Source organism: Capra hircus, chromosome 3 (assembly GCF_001704415.2).
Source record: "Capra hircus breed San Clemente chromosome 3, ASM170441v1, whole genome shotgun sequence".
Lineage (NCBI taxonomy): Eukaryota > Metazoa > Chordata > Mammalia > Artiodactyla > Bovidae > Capra > Capra hircus.
In genome coordinates this window covers 22,130,694-22,148,384 of record NC_030810.1, presented here as the reverse complement: position 1 = coordinate 22,148,384, position 17,691 = coordinate 22,130,694, and the positions used below count along the sequence as shown (strand labels likewise).

The 17,691-nt window shown below is 48.9% G+C and overlaps 1 long non-coding RNA gene across 1 annotated transcript; it reads left to right on the top strand.

The window, feature by feature from the left end:
* LOC102172782 lies at nucleotides 9,216–15,479 on the top strand. The gene is made up of 3 exons (XR_309909.3): nucleotides 9,216–9,606; nucleotides 14,856–14,943; nucleotides 15,347–15,479. It is a non-coding gene; the product is annotated as an uncharacterized LOC102172782 (long non-coding RNA).

The following is a 17,691-nucleotide window of genomic DNA, read 5'->3' as shown; positions in this document are numbered from 1 at the left end:
CCTTCTCCTGCCCCCAATCCCTCCCAGCATCAGAGTCTTTTCCAATGAGTCATCTCTTCGCATGAGGTGGCCAAAGTACTGGAGTTTCAGCTTTAGCATCATTCCTTCCAAAGAAATCCCAGGGCTGATCTCCTCTATTCTCTTAGCAACTTTCAAATATGTAATATAGCGCTGCTGTTGCTGTTTAATCACCAAGTCATGTCCAACTCTTTTGTGACCCTATAGCCCACCAGGCTCCTCTATACATGGGATTTCCTAGGCAAGAATACAGGAGTGGGTTGCCATTTCCTTCTCCAGGGGATCTTCCTGACTTAGAGATAAAACCAGCATCTTCTGCTTGGCAAGCAGATTCTTTACCACTGAGCCACCAGGGAAGCCCCCATGTAATATAGTACTATTAAGTATAGACACCATGGAGTACATTAAATCCCCATAACATTTATTTTATAGCTAGAAGTTTGTGTCTTTGATCCCCTTCACCCACTGCACTCCTCCCCAACTCCCCACCTCTGGCAAACACCAGTCTGTTCTCTGTATCTCTGAGTTTGTTTTTGTTTTGTTTGGACTACACATATACAGTATTTGTCTTTCTCTATCTGACTTATTTCACTTAGCATAATGCCACCCATGCTGTCACAAATGTCAAGATTACTTTTTCTTTTAATGTATGTATACACACACACTGGAGAAGGAAATGGCAACCCACTCCAATATTCTCGCCTAGAGAGTCCTGTGGACAGAGGAGCCTGGCGGGCTGCTGTCCATGGGGTCACTCAGAGTTGGACACGACTGAAGCGGCTTAGCATGCATGCCTGCCTTGGAGAAGGAAATGGCGACCCACGCCAGTGTTCTTGCCTGGAGAATCCCAGGGATGGAGGAGCCTGGTTGGCTGCAGTCCATGGGGTCGCTAAGAGTCGGACACAACTGAGCGACTTCACTTTCACTTTTCACTTTCATGCATTGGAGAAGGAAATGGCGACACACTCCAGTGTTCTTGCCTGGAGAATCCCAGAGATGGAGGAGCCTAGTGGGCTGCCGTCTATGGAGTCACACAGAGTCGGACACAACTGAAGCGACTTAGCAGCAGCAGCAGCAGCAGCACACACACACACACATACGCACACTACTTTTATTCATCCATTCATCCACTGATGGACCCTGGGGTTGTTTCCATAACTCTCCATTTGTGTGTGTGTGTGTGTGTGTGTGTGTGCTCAGCCTCTCGGTGTGTCCAACTCTTTGCTACCCCATGGACTATAGCCCACCAGGCTCCTCTGTCCACGGGTTATCTCAGCAAGAATACTGGAGTGGGTTGCCATTTCCTCCTCCCAGGGGATCTTTGTGACCCAGGGATTGAACCCACGTCTCCTGCATCTTGCATTGGCAGGTGGGTTCCTTACCACTGAGCCACCTGGGACGCCATTTACTTGGATTACCTCAAAATTAAATTTCATAATTATCTACTAACGTATCTCTTACATCTTTTGTTAGATTTATTCCTAAGTACCTTGTTTTCTGTTCACATCATAAATGCAATCTTTTTAAAATTTCATCTGTAATACTTCGCTGTGGCATATAAGGACACAACTGATTTTTTTATATTGGTGTTACTTTTATTCAGAAAATCTGCTGAGCTCCTGTTCATTTTAATAGATTGTCTGTAGATGCTCTAGATTCCTATATAGATCATTATATTCTACCATAATCACTCACAGTCTGGTTTATAGTTCTTTGTCTTGCCTTCATATTCTGGCTAGGACTTCTAGTACAATGCTGAATAGAAGTTGTAGAGCAGACATCCATGCTTAATTCCTGGTAGAAGTCATTTATTTGTTAAGGAATACCCCTTCCTGTAATAGTTTAGTGAGATTCTTATCATAAATAGGTACAAAATTTTACCAAATGCTTTTTCTAAGTCCATTAAGATAATTATTTTCACTTCTAATTTGCTAATAATTGAGATTGAGTTAGTAGATTTAAAAATGCTATACCATCTTTGCATTAATGAAGTTGACACAACTGATTACAATGTGTCATTAATAAATATTGATGGATTTGGCAATTCAGGAACCATTCATCAATCTTATCTATCTTCACAACATCTTTCTAATACCTTTTATTTTCACTATTTCTGAGTCCGTATGTTTTAAAGGTATCTTGGGTAAATAGCACACAGCCAGGGTATGGCCAGGGAGTTGTTTTCTTCATTTTTGCCTACCATGAAATGCTTACCTTTTAACTGGAGATTTTAGTTCATTTACTGGGGTTCCTGCTATATTTGGGTTTATGTCTACAACATTATTTTCTGCTTCCTGCTTTCCTTGTTTCTCCTCTGCTTCTTTTTAAATTTTCTCTTTCTTCTTTAGAATTAATCAAGGCTTTTCTTTGTTTTTTTCTTTACTGATTAATAGGTTTTTTACTTTTACTTTTTTTACTAGTTACTCCTAAAATTTTAATATGCATACTTTTTAAAAGCTAAAATTATTTAAAATTTTCTATACTGAAGTATTTTCCCTCCCCTCCGGTTACAAAGACTTTAGACTGCTTCAGCTTAAATCACTTTCTCCTTTCTTAAATGATAGTACTATATAGAATTTGTGTTCTACCTTGATTTTACCCCTAAATTGGTAACAAGTTTAACTTTATACAAGTACTATTTGACACAGTGTATAAATTCATATTTACTTTTCTTTTTCCAGCTTTTTATCCCAACACATTCCTACCTTCTGGTTTCAGTATCTTTCTTCCCAAATACTTCCTTTAGAAGGTATTGCAGAAGATTTTTGGTGATAAACTCCCTCATAGCCAGGATCTCCCCTTGTTTCTCCTCTAACAACTACTTGAACCTACCCCATGTCCCCTATTTCCTAATTTATCTCTCTGGGGACACTTACATGTTTATTTTAAATTCTTGATCCTTCTGGTCCATTAACTGTCTCCCTCTGGTGCAGTCATCTACAACTCAGGGTCAGGCCTGGCAGCGACTCAGGAGAAGGAGTGTTCAGGGGACAATCCTGAAATGCGTTGTTATCACTGTCACTGGCATTTTCTGTTCTGCGGTGGCCACAGGATGGGCAGTGAGCATCCGGGACATTGTGAGAGAGACTCGAGGAGGCCATGTAATCTTCTCCCCAGCCTGCCCCCATCCACGACCCCTGCACTCCCCTGCTTCAGGATCCTACCCACCCCTCACTCCCCCAGGACCCTGCCACCTTCTCTTAACATATCCCCAGGGGGTTCTCACAGTCCTTATCATCTGAAAACAATCCATATCTCCATGAATCTGTGGCCTTTTCAAGGCTCAGTTTGGGGGAGGGGTGCAGCATCTGGCCTTATTTTGCCATCTTGTCAAATATCAGGTGTGTTGGGTTTGTGTGTTTGGTTTCTTCCCAGGATATCTACTCACACGCCTTCCCCACTCAGTCATGAACTCCCTGAGAACAGAGGCCATGTCTGACAAGTCCTTGAATTCTCACATCTGGCATAGACTTTGACATATCGTAAGGAGACAGGGGAGCAAAGTGCTTTGAAGAGCCCCATGTCTGCCACTTACTAACTCCAGGACTTCAGGAAGTTAGCTTACTTCTAGTTCACTTCTCTGTGCTTCAGAATTCCTGTCTACAAAATGAGACTTAGATGAGAACGTGTATATAAAATAGTTAACTTAATGTTTGACCCATAGGAAGAGCTCAACAAATGATAGCTATTATTATAATACAATACTCAGAGGTGTTTGTTAATTAAACAAAACATGCACTGAGTGTCCCTACATGAAGGGAGCACTGTGAGGCTTTGGTTTTGTTTAGAATATATGTCAATATTTCTGCCCTAAATGAGTTGCAATATTGTCAGAGACTAAACTCATGACACAAGTAAGCAGTAATACACAGGCAGATTCTAATAAAAGACTGAAGCTATTATCAGTGGGTCCGTGGGGTTAGGGAGATAAGAGTCCTAAGTTCTCAGTCCATTTGGTCACTCTCTTTCTCTGCGATATGACTTTGTCCTGTCCTGCTTTGGGCCTCTTTTTCTCCCACTGGCAAAATGAGAAGCCAGACTTCAATCATGACGATCTGAGCTCACACAAATCCACTGAATTCATTTTTATCTCTTCTGCAGCTCCTTAAGGGATAAAGTACAGACCAAACCAGGATGAGTGATGAGTAAGTGTGTCCATTAAGTTCCCTGCAGGAAATAGATGGCTCAACCAGAGGGTTAACTGTTGGGGATTTCATGAAGGTCTATTTACAGAGGTGTGGGCAGGTGTCAAGGAATCAATATGGTATGGTGAAGTCTCCAGGGACCAGACTTTACCATTTCTATTCCCTCAAAGGAGGTACCAGTGAAAGATACAGGCATGAGAGAGGGGTTGCTGGACAGGGAGGGAAGCAATGAATACCTTGGCTTTCTCTCCCCAGCCCTCCAATTCTTGCTGGAGTCTTCCATGGGTTGAATACAACAGGAAGTCCTGAGACAAGGCAGTGCAGGTAATACAGTTGGTAGCATCAGACTCCTGGGGCACAGAACAAACGAGAGGATGGACTGGGAAGAGTCATAGAGAGGGTGGGGGAAAAAAAAGAATAGCTAGCTCAGTGAGTGAGCGTCTATTTATTAAATGCCAGCCTATGGAGAAGGCAATGGCAACCCACTCCAGTACTTTTGCAGGAACGTCCCATGGATGGAGGAGCCTGGTAGGCTGCAGTCCACGGGATCACTAGGAGTCGGACACAACTTCACTTTCACTTTCATGCATTGGAGAAGGAAATGGCAACCCACTCCAGTATTCTTGCCTGGAGAATCCCAGGGACGTGAGAGCCGGGTGCGCTGCTGTCTATGGGGTCACACAGAGTCGGACAAGACTGAAGCGACTTAACAGCAGCAGCATGTTCCAGAAACTGTGCTGCACACATATTGGGTCCTTCATTCCCTTAATAGCCCTGCAAGATGATATCCTTGCCCAGCCTGCAGATAGGAAACTAAGGCCGAGAAGGAATATACGTGCCCAAAGTTGCATAGCAAGTGAACAACACAGCTGGGGTTTGAACCCGGATCTGTGTTGCACGAGGGCCCATGCTCTTTCCAGCACATCAGGGCATCACCACAAAGCCTGACTATGGGGGCTGCTAGGCTGAGAGACCAGAGCGGTGCCTGACTCTGGGGCCGGCTCTGAGTGCTTGTCTCCCTGGAGAGAGATGTCCCCTGTGAAAGCTAGAACTTTCCCATCAATTGCACTGTCATTTGGGCCTGGACTCTTTTTAAAGAAAAAGTGGTCAGAGATGGCCTCATTTGATGGTCTGTTTTCCAACTGCTGCCTTTTTAATCAACCCAAACCTCAACTCTGGGGTCATAAAAGGATCAGATGTTTCTTTTATTTGTTTAGCGTCCTAATCAGGACCCAGTCAGCTTTGCAACAGAGTCCCAACTTACAGAGCCTCCCACAAACCCACAACAAACTCCCAAAAGAGGCCTGTAACCCACACAGGGCTTCACGACTTTCCGAAGTCACCATCCAGGCTCTCAGGACCCACATCAACCCCACATATGCTGCATGAAGTCAGATATACCCGCCAGGTATCTCACACACACACACAAACACATGCGTACTCACACTGGCACACACCCACTCACACTCTGACTCACAAACACACAAGGCAACCCCATTCTTACACACATTTCCCTCAATTAATAAAAACCCAGGAACCAGAGCCGTAGGCCCTGAAGCCAAATCTAGAAACTCCCCGGGAGGGGAGCACCTAGGTACTAGGCCTCACCCATCCCTGAGCCCTGAGGATACATTTTTCTGCCTGGCCTTTGAGACAGGGAAGCTTATAAGCTTAACAGTGACTTCAGTCGTCATGTATGGATGTGAGAGTTGGACTATAAAGAAAGCTGAGAGCTGAAGAACTGATCCTTCTGAACTGTGGTGTTGGAGAAGACTCTTGAGAGTCCCTTGGATTGCAAGGAGATCCAACCAGTTCATCATAAAGGAAATCAGTCCTGGATATTCATTGGAAGGACTGATGCTGAAACTGAAGATCCAATACTTTGGCCAGCTGATGTGAAAAATTGACTCATTGGAAAAGACCCTGATGCTGGGAAAAACTGAAGGCAGGAGGAGAAGGGGATGACAGAGGATGAGATAGTTGGATGGCATCACCAACTCAATGGACATGAGTTTGAATAAGCTCCAGGAGTTGGTGATGGACAGGAAAGCCTGGTGTACTGCAGTCCATGGGGTCACAAAGAGTCGGACACGACTGAGTGACTGAACTGAACTGACCAGATCAGGATTTGTGTGGTTGGGGCCCAGTAGTTTAAGATGCTCCCCTCCCACCCAGGGGGATGCACCCTAGAGTTTCAGAACCGTTGTTCTTTATTATCTCCTTTAACCCTATTTTCAAAAAGAAGAAACTTCAAGTTAAAGAGATTAAGGGGACTTTCCTGGTAGCCCCATGGTAAAGAATCCACCTTCCAATGCAAGGGACATGGGCTCAATCCCAGGCAAGGGAACTAAAAAGATTCGACATGCTTCAGGGCAACAAAGCCTGAGAGCAGCAACTAGAGAAAGCCCTTGGGCTGCAATGAAGACCTCAGTTCAGTCGCTCAATCGTGTCTGATTCTTTGCGACCCCATGGACCACAGCACACCAGGCCTGCCTGTCCATCACCAACTCCTGGAATTCACTCAGACTCACGTCCATCGAGTCAGTGATGCCATCCAGCCATCTCATCCTCTGTCGTTCCCTTCTCCTCCTGCCTTCAATCTTTCCCCAGCATCAGGGTCTTTTCAAATGAGTCAGCTCTTCGCATCAGGTGGCCAAAGTATTGGAATTTCAGCATTGGAACATCAGTCCCTCCAGTGAACAGCCAGGACTGATCTCCTTTAGGATAGACTGGTTGGATCTCCTTGCAGTCCAAGGGACTCTCAAGAGTCTTCTCCAACACCACAGTTCAAAAGCATCAATTCTTAGGAGCTCAGCTTTCTTCACAGTCCAACTCTCACATCCATACATGACCACTGGAAAACCCATAGCCTTGACTAGACAGACCTTTGTTGACAAAGTAGTCTCTGCTTTTTAATCTGCTGTCTAGGTTGGTCATAACTTTTCTTCCAAGGACTAAGTGTCTTTTTACTTCAAGGCTGCAGTCACCATCTTCAGTGACTTTGGAGCCCCCCAAAATAAAGTTGGCCACTGTTTCCACTGTTTCTCCATCTATTTGCCATGAAGTGATGGGACTGCATGCCATGATCTTACTTTTCTGAATGTTGAGCTTTAAGCCAACTTTTCCACTCTCCTCTTTCACTTTCATCAAGGGGCTCTTCAAGTTCTTCACTTTCTGCCATAAGGGTGGTGTCATCTGCATATCTGAGGTTATTGATATTTCTCCCAGCAATCTTGATTCCAGCTTGTGCTTCTTCCAGCCCAGCGTTTCTCATGATGTACTCTGCATATACGTTAAATAAGCACGGTGACTATATACAGCCTTGATGTACTCCTTTTCCTATTTGGAACCAGTCTATTGTTTCATGTCCAGTTCTAACTGATGCTTCCTGACCTGCATACAGATTTCTCAAGAGGCAGGTCAGGTGCTCTGGTATTCCCATCTCTTTCAGAATTTTCCACAGTTTATTGTGATCCACACAGTCAAAGGCTTTGGAAGGCTTTGGCATAGTCAATAAAGCAGAAATAGATGTTTTCCTGGAACTCCCTTGCTTTTTTGATGATCCAATGGATGTTGGCAATTTGATCTCTGGTTCCTCTGCCTTTTCTAAAACCAGCTTCAACATCTGGTAGTTCACGATTCACATATTGCTTGAGCCTGGCTTGGAGAATTTTGAACATTACTTTACTAGCGTGTGAGGTGAGTGCAATTGTGCAGTAGTTTGAGCATTCTTTGGCATTGCCTTTCTTAGGGATTGGAATGAAAACTGACATTTTCCAGTCCTGTGGCCACTGGTGAGTTTTCCAAATTTGCTGGCATATTGAATGCAGCATTTTCACAGCATCATCTTTCAGGATTTGAAATAGCTCCCCTGGAATTCCATCACCTCCACTCACTTTGTTTGTAGTGATGCTTCCTAAGGCCCACTTGACTTCACATTCCAGGATGTCTGGCTCTAGGTGAAGACCTAGTACAGCCAAAAGAAAACAACTGATTAAGATTTAAAAGCCAGGCAGTAACAGAAGCAACACTCCAATACAGCTGTAACTGACTCTTCCCTATTCCTTTGGTAATGTTGAGTTCCTTGACTTGGAGGTTGGCATGTGTAAGCTGGTGACCCCTGCCTGTGATAAGCCTTCCTTCCCAAGTGGTGACTGGCGGCCTTGGCACCTGGCCTGTAGCTTAGAATCTGAATTCTAAGCTTACCCAGGGAAGTACACTGTCAGTTAGCTGAAAAGCAATGAGGGCTGGGTGGGCAGGCCTGCAGGGGAGAGAAGTGGACCCACTGGGAGCCCCTGTTGACTGCCCTCAGCTCTACCTTCCCTGGTGCTCCTCTCCTGGCACATCTGCTCCCATTCAAATGCCACGAGTGAAGCTCATCCCCAGCCCCCACACTGGAGCATGGCCGTTCTGGCTCTTCTCTCTGTGCCCAGGGCCTGGCACCAAGTTGGTCTTCTGTGAAGCTGCATGGTCAAGTGAAAAGTGAGGAGAAAGTGTTAGGCACTCAGTCGTGTCTGACTCTTTGCGACCCTGTGGACTGTAGCCCACCAGGCTCCTCTGTCCATGGGATTCTCCAGGCAAGAATGCTGGAATGGGTAGCCATTCCCTTCTCCAGGGGATCTTCCCAATCCAGCGATCAAAGCCAGGTCTCCCACATTGTGGGAAGATTCTTTACCGTCTGAACCAGCAGGGAAGCCCCAAGGTCAATTGAAGCAATGACTAAATGCCCCTCTTCTGGCTGAATGGCAACAGAAGACATCATGGAAGGCATTACAGATGAGGACAGTGGGAGGCGGTGGAAAGGGCTCCTAGGGAAGGCTGGGGGGGGGGGGCGGGGGGGCGGGGGGGCGGGGGGGGGGGTGGGGGGGCTGTCGGGGGGAGGCAGTGGGAGACTGCGAGTATGTTGTTTCAGCTTCTCTCAAGTGCTTACAAGATAAGAACTTCAAAGGTAGGTTTGGCAGTCATAGTGGAAAGCCTAGACTGCCAAAAGGTGGGGCAGGAGGGTGGGGTTGATTCTATAGGTGCTGGGGAGCCACAGGGAGTGTTAGAACATGAGAGTGATGCTGAGACAGTATGGAGTCTCGGGCTGGAGAGGGATGGAGCACCAGATCCTATAACCTAAATTCTGTTCAGCACCAGGCACTGTGCCTGCTCCCTGCCCAGGACTACCCATTTTACAGCTGAGGCTCAGGGTGTCCTGCTCAAGGGAGAACAGCTAGGAAGCAGTGAAGCTGAATTTACGCCCAGCTCTGTCCCACCCCAGAGCCCAGCTTCTCACTCCTTCCCTACTGCCTTCATCACCATCTGACATGTCTCCACGTATGGGCTCTTAGACACCTGGCCTCAAGATCGTTGGGAAGCAGAGGTTTCCTGCCTTCTGCCTGGAGTGTGAAGTCAGCGCTGGAACCTCATCCCTCATGGACACTCCCAGGCTGTGAGGCTGGTAGGTAGTGGGGTGGGGAAGATGGAAGAAGGTGGTGGAGATGCCCGGGGAAGGAAGGTGTGGGGCATGGAGGAGCAGAGCGAGGCCGGGAAGTGAAGCATGTCCCCGGAGCCCTTGGCATGTCTTTCGGCGCAGGCACTCTACCACTCACTCTACCGTCCTGACGCTGGGCTCTGAGCCCTGGGCTTTCTCAGCGACTGCGTACCTGGCAGCTGAGCTTGCTCGGGCAGGCCGGGTGTGCACCATGGAGGAGCCGGGAGCAAGGAGGGAGAGAGCAAAGAGGGACCAGAGCCCTCAGTGATTTCCTGGATTCCGCGAGGGAAAACGGGAGCCAGACTGAGAGTCACGGAGACGGAGGACAAGAAAGGGACCCTCAGTGACGGCCGGGAGCGGCTCCGAGGTGCGCGCCACGTTCCCTGCGCCCCACGCCGCCCGGCCGCGCGGCAAACTGGAAACAGCTGCGGAGGTTTTGGGTTTCCGCCCGGCCTCCCCCTGGCCCCTGGCTCGGGCCCACCCGAGGAGTTCCTCCTAATCCCGCGCTCTCGCGCGCTCTCTCTCTCTCTCTCTATCTCGTGAAACTGCGCTGTGAAAATCCTCGGCCCTGCCCGGGCAGGTCAGCGCGGGGCTGGCGGCCGCACGCGGGGCTGGGGGGCGCTGGCGGCGGCTGCTCGCCGGGTGTGCGGTGTGAGGCCGGCTCTGCGGAGCCGCCACTCCCTCATCCCTCCGCCGAGGGCTGATCATGCCTCCCCACGCCTGGATCAGAGCGCCGTGGTGGGGGTTTAATGGAAAGCGCCTCGGGCCTTCCCTGGCACCTGGCAGGTGCTCGCAGAACCTTCACGGGCCCCTTTGTTGCTATGACGCGCCAACCCTAGGGGTCGTCTTTTCTAGCAGGCACAAAGATACCCTAAGGGCTCGCAGGGGCGTGGCCTCCCCGGCTCCCTCACTCTCCGCAGCCTGGGGTGGAGGTCTGTCCCCAGCCCTTTCCCCTGGAGCACAGACCCAGCGGCCTTCCCCGAGAGGGCAGGACTCACCACTCCAGCTCATCAGGCACTTCTTGAGGCCCTATTGTGTGCCGGCCCTGCCGGATCCCACTCAGTGCTGTGCTTAGTAGATCAGTCGTGTCCGACTCTTTGCGACCCCATGGACTGTAGCCTGCCAGGCTCCTCTGTCTTCAGGAGCTTAGAGATAATCTTGTTCAACTGGATCACAGGATTTTTCCTCCGGAGTTTGGGGATCAGATAAACAAACTTTTGTTCATTCTGAGCTCAAAGTGAGGGGCATTGGTGTTAATCCATCATCCAGAGAGGGCAAGGGGCCTCCTCAAGGTCACACAGCAGGTCTGTGACAGAGCTGGGCCTCTGGACCGTGCCTCCTGCCCTCCAGTCAAGGCTTTATTTTGTTTTGTTTTGCTATGAGCACTGGGCTGTCTCCTACACTCAGAGAGCCAAATTGGAATTGAAGTCCCTGCCCTAGCCAACAGCCAGGGCTGCCGCCAGTTCCCGAAGTCGCTGGCTTGGCGAGGCTTTCTGGAGTCCCTTTGCCCCCATCCTGGGTCCAGCTATGTGGTGGGAGCAGCATAGGCTGGCAGCCTGTGCAGAGGACAGAGTCCTGGCAGGGAGGCAGCGCCACAGGGCTGACTCGGACCCCCATGGTCCTGCTGCAGACTGAGGTTAGCGTTAGTCCAGGAGGAAGGGGCTCTGAGGACTTTGACAGCACAGACACTCTCCGACCCCTGAGAAGGGCCTCTGGGCTCGGCGCTGGCCCCTCACCTCCAGCCTGCCCAGCCCCTGCGTTGCTCCTGGGTGTACACACACAGCACAGAATCTCACAGCTGCCCACACAGGGTTCACACACGTGCTCACATTCACCACACACACACACAATCACTACAGTTTCATGCTTGTGCATGTGTGGTCTCATAATCTCCCACTCAGCTACACTCAGTGTCACACACATCCTCTTGTTCACACACCTCTTCTGGGCACCCCTCTGTTTGTCTCACTTTCCGTGAGTGCCCATGGCCAGCACTGGTAAGGGTGACCCTGGAGGCCTCCCCCCAGCCTCCACATGTGTTCCAGCAGTGCCCGCCCCACCCCCGGCCCTGCCTGGCCTTCTCCTCTTCGCAGGGGCTGCCCCTGGTGCAGGAGCAGAGCGGGCAGCTGGGCAGCCCGGCCCCAGGCCAGATGCTGGCCTGCTGCTTCACGGCTCCAAAATAGGAGCTCACTGTTCCTCCACAGGCCAAAGGCTGGTGGTGTTTGGAGATGTCACCCACGCCACCCCTCTTCCTGTCCTACCTGGCAATCTGCCAGGGCCCACACAACAAAAGAGAGAAACCATCCTCACATCTCCCCCAACACTTGCCTCAGACTCACACCCACCAATCCTCACTTGTACCAGGGGGAGGGGATGTTGAGCCCAAAACCCACTCTGAGCATGTCACCTCCTGGGTCAAACGCCATCCATGGCTTCCCTTCTGTTGCTGGGGAAACCCAGCTTCCTCTCCTGGATTCTAAGTCCCATGATGCCTGACTCAGCCTCCCCCTTCCACCTCAGCTGAGGCAGTCACTGCCCCCATTTCACATGTGCTCACACACACAAACGCACACATGCACACACACAGGCACACATGCACCCACACCACACACACTTTCAAAAGCAGATTTACCACAAGGTTAGTGATGCCTAGGTCTCACAGACGCTCGCTCACACTGTCCTCTGAGATGCTCTTCTCCAGGGAGCTGGGAGGGAAGAAGCAACTCCAGTCACACGCAGGAGGCGCTGGGCTCAGGCTCTCCACCTGAACACTGAGGATAACCCAGCGTGTGTGGCCTGCCTGCCTTACACACCTGGTGTGAGGGTGCAGTGATGGCTTTCTGGAAGCTGTAAAGTGCTGTGCATGTGGGGAGAGCTGCTGGTAAGATCTTTTCCCTTAGATAGTCTCTCCCACAGGCCCTGAGCCAGGATGAAACCCAGGCTCTGCCATTCCCTGGCTGAGTGACTTCAGGCAGGCTCCTCCTCCTTTACACTCTTGGGTCTCAGTTTCCTAAGCTGTCGAGTAGCAGGATAAACCTAGATGAGCTGTAACTTCTCCCATTTCTCACCTTTGACGGGTCCAGGGATCCACACTGCAGGTAAGCAAGACACAGGAGCTTGAAGTATTCACTCACAAATTCAGTTATCCCTCTGTTCCCTTGCAAGGACACTGATCCATTCAGTCATAGACCACAACTGCCCACCCCCACGCCCTGTCCACGTGCAGGCTGGGGCCCAGGCACTGAGGCTGCAGCAAATGAACACGGCGGGCACCACCCCTGCCCATAACAGCCTGTGGTCTATCAGGCAAGAAGAGAAACTGAAGAAGTAAATTACCAATCCATGGAGTGTCATGAAGAAGTGCAGAAAGTGATGGGAATTTGTAACAGGCAGACCTCTCCCACGTTGAGGGTCAGGGAAGTTCCGTCTCAGCCTCCCCTTGGCCCAGGAAGATATGCTCAAGAAGCCCTGAGAGTGAAAATGGATGGCTTAGATCGAGGGAGAATCCAGAAAATGCAGAGAAGGGCTGCGTAGCTGGAGAGGGTGAGAATGGAGGAGTGGGGTTGGGGGAGGGACTGTAACTAGATTCCTAGCTCTGGGGGCAGGAAGCTGAGGGAGATTCCATGTGCTGACTCTGTTTCTCCATGAATAGGAGGTTAGGAGCAGTCTGCTAGGACTTCAGCCCACCAGTGGGTCACTGAACCAGGGTTCTATGAAACCCTTTGCTTTCTACTCTCTCCCAGTGCCGAGCACTGAAGCTCCTGTGGAAAGTTCTTTAGAGATTCCTCTCTGCTTGTTTGTTTTCTTTGGGGGGAGCAAGATTGAAGGTCTAGCCCCTTCAGGAATACAAGAGCGTAAAACGGTCTACCATGTACGGTTGTACAGGTCATTGACTGACCAAGACACCCTGCCAAGGGGATGAGTGGAGGCTGAAATTCAGCCCTTGCTCTGTTCTCCAAGCTGTGTGTGCTGCCATGAGGCTGCATCTTCTGGGGGAAAAAAGAGCTCCCCTGTCCAGTTTGCATAGTGATACTACCCCCTCTCCAGCAACTGAACGATGAGCACCCTGGGCTGTGCCTGCTCTAGGGTACCTTTTCTAATTCTCACAAGGTGTGTGGGCACCACTGACTCTGGGAACAAGTCAAGAAAGCTGAGATGTCCCTTATTTTCAAAGATCCTAAGAAATGAGAAGGTTAGGTGGGTGTCAAGGCAGCTCAGCAACTCCCCCAGGAGTGAGGTGTAAGCACAGGCTGGAGGCTTTTCATAGAAAGAAAGCTCTTTGGTGCCCAGGTTGAAGATCGAAGAAATATGAGCCTGAGAAATCCTCCAGTTTAGAGTCCCTCACTGTTAAAACTAGGGGGTACCACTAGGTCATCTTATTACAACCCCCCATTTATCATGTGAGACATCAGAGGACTGGAGGAGTCGTGTAGTTTCCATGGAGTCACACAGCAGTATTTGGGACAGTGCTAGACCTTCCAACTTCCAGAGCTGAGTTTCTCCACGGCACCCTCTGCCTGGCCCATCCCAGGGAACCCTTATTTGAGCCCTTGGGGGCAGGAGTCAGGCCCATCTCTTCCAGGGCCCCCGGTACAGGCACACACACTCATTAACATACAAGCATGCACATACACACACACACACACACACACACACACACACACACACACACACACAGATTATTTTGGTGGCCTGGTGCTGCCTCTAGCACAGGACAAGGATCAGGCTCCCTGCTCACCAGACTGTAAACCTTGGTGCCACTGAGTGGGTTCCAGAACCTTCTACACCACCCCCTAAGGAAGTTTCAGTTTGATTTTGTTCTTATCTAAATATGTTCCTCTGCCTTATCTCACAGGAAATGGATTAGCACCTGTCCCAGGAGGCTGAGGGGCCCAGGGGACCTGCCGAGCTTCCCAGGGCAACTGTTCAAAGCATGGGGGTCCCCTGGGATGGAAAGGATGAGACAGCCCCAGATTTCTCACAGGACTCCAGCTCCCACCACCATCTCCCCCTCTCCCCAGCCTGGACCCACACCAATTCTCAACCAAATAGGGATTAATTAGGAAGGGACGCATCCGCTTAACTGGCAACCCACGGGTTTGCAGATGGGCCTCTTTCTTGTTCTGTCTGTCACTGGTGTTTTTCAGCAATGATTTTTCTCCATCTCAGCCATTTTTCTCCATTCTCATTTTTTTTTTTTAATCTCTACATTTCAGCACATCTGGGAGGCTGGAAGAAAGAGGCCCACCACCAGTCGGGGTCACCTAACTGAGAGCAGAAGAGATGCTGCCAACATATTGGCATGTAAGGAGGATTACCAAAATAGTACATATGTGACTTATTCTTTTTTTAACCTTTTTATTATAAAATAACAGGAAACCACACAAAGCAAACAGACAGCATAATGAATCATTGTAAGGTGAACATGCCTGTAAGATTAACAAAATCAAGAAGTAGAGCAGGGCCAGTCCCCCCAGGAGCCCCTCTGGGCAACCCATCCCACTCACAATCCTCTCCCTTCCCTAAAACTAACCATAATCCTAACTTTTATAATTATTGCTCTCTTGCTTTTCCTGATAATTTTATCAGTCAAATGTACATCTCTAGACGCTGTCATATAGTTGTGCCCATTTTCTATATTTGGTACATCTTTTAGGTCTCTCCTACTCCCCAGCTTTCCACCTCCATCTCTTACTTTTCCTGACAGTTTATCTATCAGCTGAAGAACCCCAGCTCCGTGACCTGCAGAGAATCCACATTCTGGACTTTGCTGATTGAATATTGATGGCACCGTTCACCATGTATATTTGTTCTTTGCCCTTCCTTCAAATCGGTGGCTGGATCCAGAGGGTAGATCAGGCTCTGGCTCAAACCCCTTTGACAAGATGACAGACGGGGCTGTCCTGTCTCACTAGAAATATATAAAGTCTGGCTGCGTTTTTTTCTGGGACAGTCAGCACCCACTGATGCTCAGTGCCAAGATACATTCATTTCTTGGATATTACAAAATGGTGGGTGATACCAGACTCTGTCTTTTTATTGTAAATTCATTAGTTGGAACACTATTATTATGACCTATAAATAATTTCCATCCTAAAGTTATGACTTTGGATCCTTGGGGATGAGCATCTCAGCGTTAGGGAGGGGCAATGATGTGACATGTTTAATCTTGACATCGCTTTAGTAGCTTAGAATACAAATCATGGAAGCACCTCAAAGGTGAAGTTCACTCCAACTACCCACCCAGAACAGAAAGCCCCTCTGCAGCCTCCCTATTCAGCACCTGCTCACACACCTCATGGATTAGGAAGCTCACTACTTTCCAAGTCGAACCATCCCATCCTTGGAAACATCTGACTCTAAGAGGGTCCTTCCTCATGCTTTAGAACGGCCTCCCTATTTTCTCCCACTGGGGCCCTGCAGGGTAGGCCTGCTCCCTCTACCAGGGAAGGGTCCTTCAAAGACTCCTCCTCCAGGAAGTCTTCCCAGCTGCTCCTCTCCCTCTTCCTCCTCTTCTGGCTATAATTTTGCATAAAATCCAAAGCTTTGATGCTGTGATTGATGTTTGCTCAAAATTCCAGGGCAGGCTTATCTATAATTTTCAAAAGGCAGATACTCACTTGGAAGCAACCAGGCCCAAGTGTCAAACATTAATACTTTATCTCCCAGTCTGGTCTAACCACAGCCATGCTAACCATAGCAAAAAAAACAGACAAACAAAAAAAAAAAACACCTCATGGGTAGGTCTTTCATTGTTTCACCTTTTCTACATCCACACAAAAGAAGCTACATCTCACAAACACCCAGGATGTAAGACAGCAGAGATGGATAAGGCAGCCAAATGACTTCTTCTCCTGGTGCTTGGCAATCAGACCACATGAATAATAATTAATCATAATTCAATGAATACAGCAATTAATGAATGAGGAATCACTGAATGAATGAATGAGTGGACGAGAACATGAGGATTGTGACTAGTTTATCTATTATAATGAATTGAAGTAAAATGAGGTGAAGTGAAGTGAAGTGGTCAAACTACACTGGCTGGAAAGAAACCACCAGCTATTTCTATGACTTCCTAGGGCCCATTTAGTAGCTTGAAAATGTGTCTAATGAACTTTGCGCAGTGGTTTCAAGGGCCTCCCTTCTTTTTAGAGGTCTCCAAGGGTTCTGCAGGCTGCACTCAAGTCCCTCACAGCCACAGGGGCTTGGCCAGGCTGACAGGGTGGGACCAGGGAGTGCCTTCTTGGAGGAGAGCATAAGGCAAGCCTGCAGGGCAGTGACCAGCTCCTGCTCCAGCCGGTCGCAGAGTCTATAATACTCCCAGCCTGTTCCTCCTCAGAATGCAGAAGTGAGCCCTACATGCCCTCAACCAGGTGGCCATGCTCTAAGATACACCAAGTACCAGGAAAGGGAAAGAGCTGCGGGGATCGCTTCTTTCATCTGATACACATCAGCGGGGCTCCCAGTTGACAGCAGAGATATTATTTCTTAAACTGGGCAGGGTCACGAGTGAGTATGAAGGATTCTGCCTCTGCACATCCGTGCCTGGTCAGAATTTTGTCAATAAGAACATAAAGGGCAGACTGGAGACATGGAGGGAAGCCCAGAGTTACAGAGAGAAGAGCAGGGATGTGGCAAGGCAGAATCAAAGGCACAGAGCAAGGACTAGGATGCGGTGTAGCCCAGGCTCGGCACCAGCCATTAGAGGGCAGAGCAGAGCAGCACCCCACCCCCACCCCCAGAGAGGACAGTCACCCGGAGGCAGGCTAACACAGAGCTTGTGATCGGGGGCTTTGGAGTCAGACAAACACAGGTTCAGATTCAAGCTTCGTGGCTTTGAATGAGCTACTTAACCTCTCCAAACTTCAGCTTTCTCTAAAATGGATCCAGTGATGACTAATAGAGGATCAAGTGAGACAATGTTTATAAAGCATGAGCATATTACTGGTGCACAGCAAGCTTTCAGTAGGTGATACCCATCATCATGAATATATTCCAATATGTTATCGATAATACTAATATATTGTTAATAAATAACAATACATACTA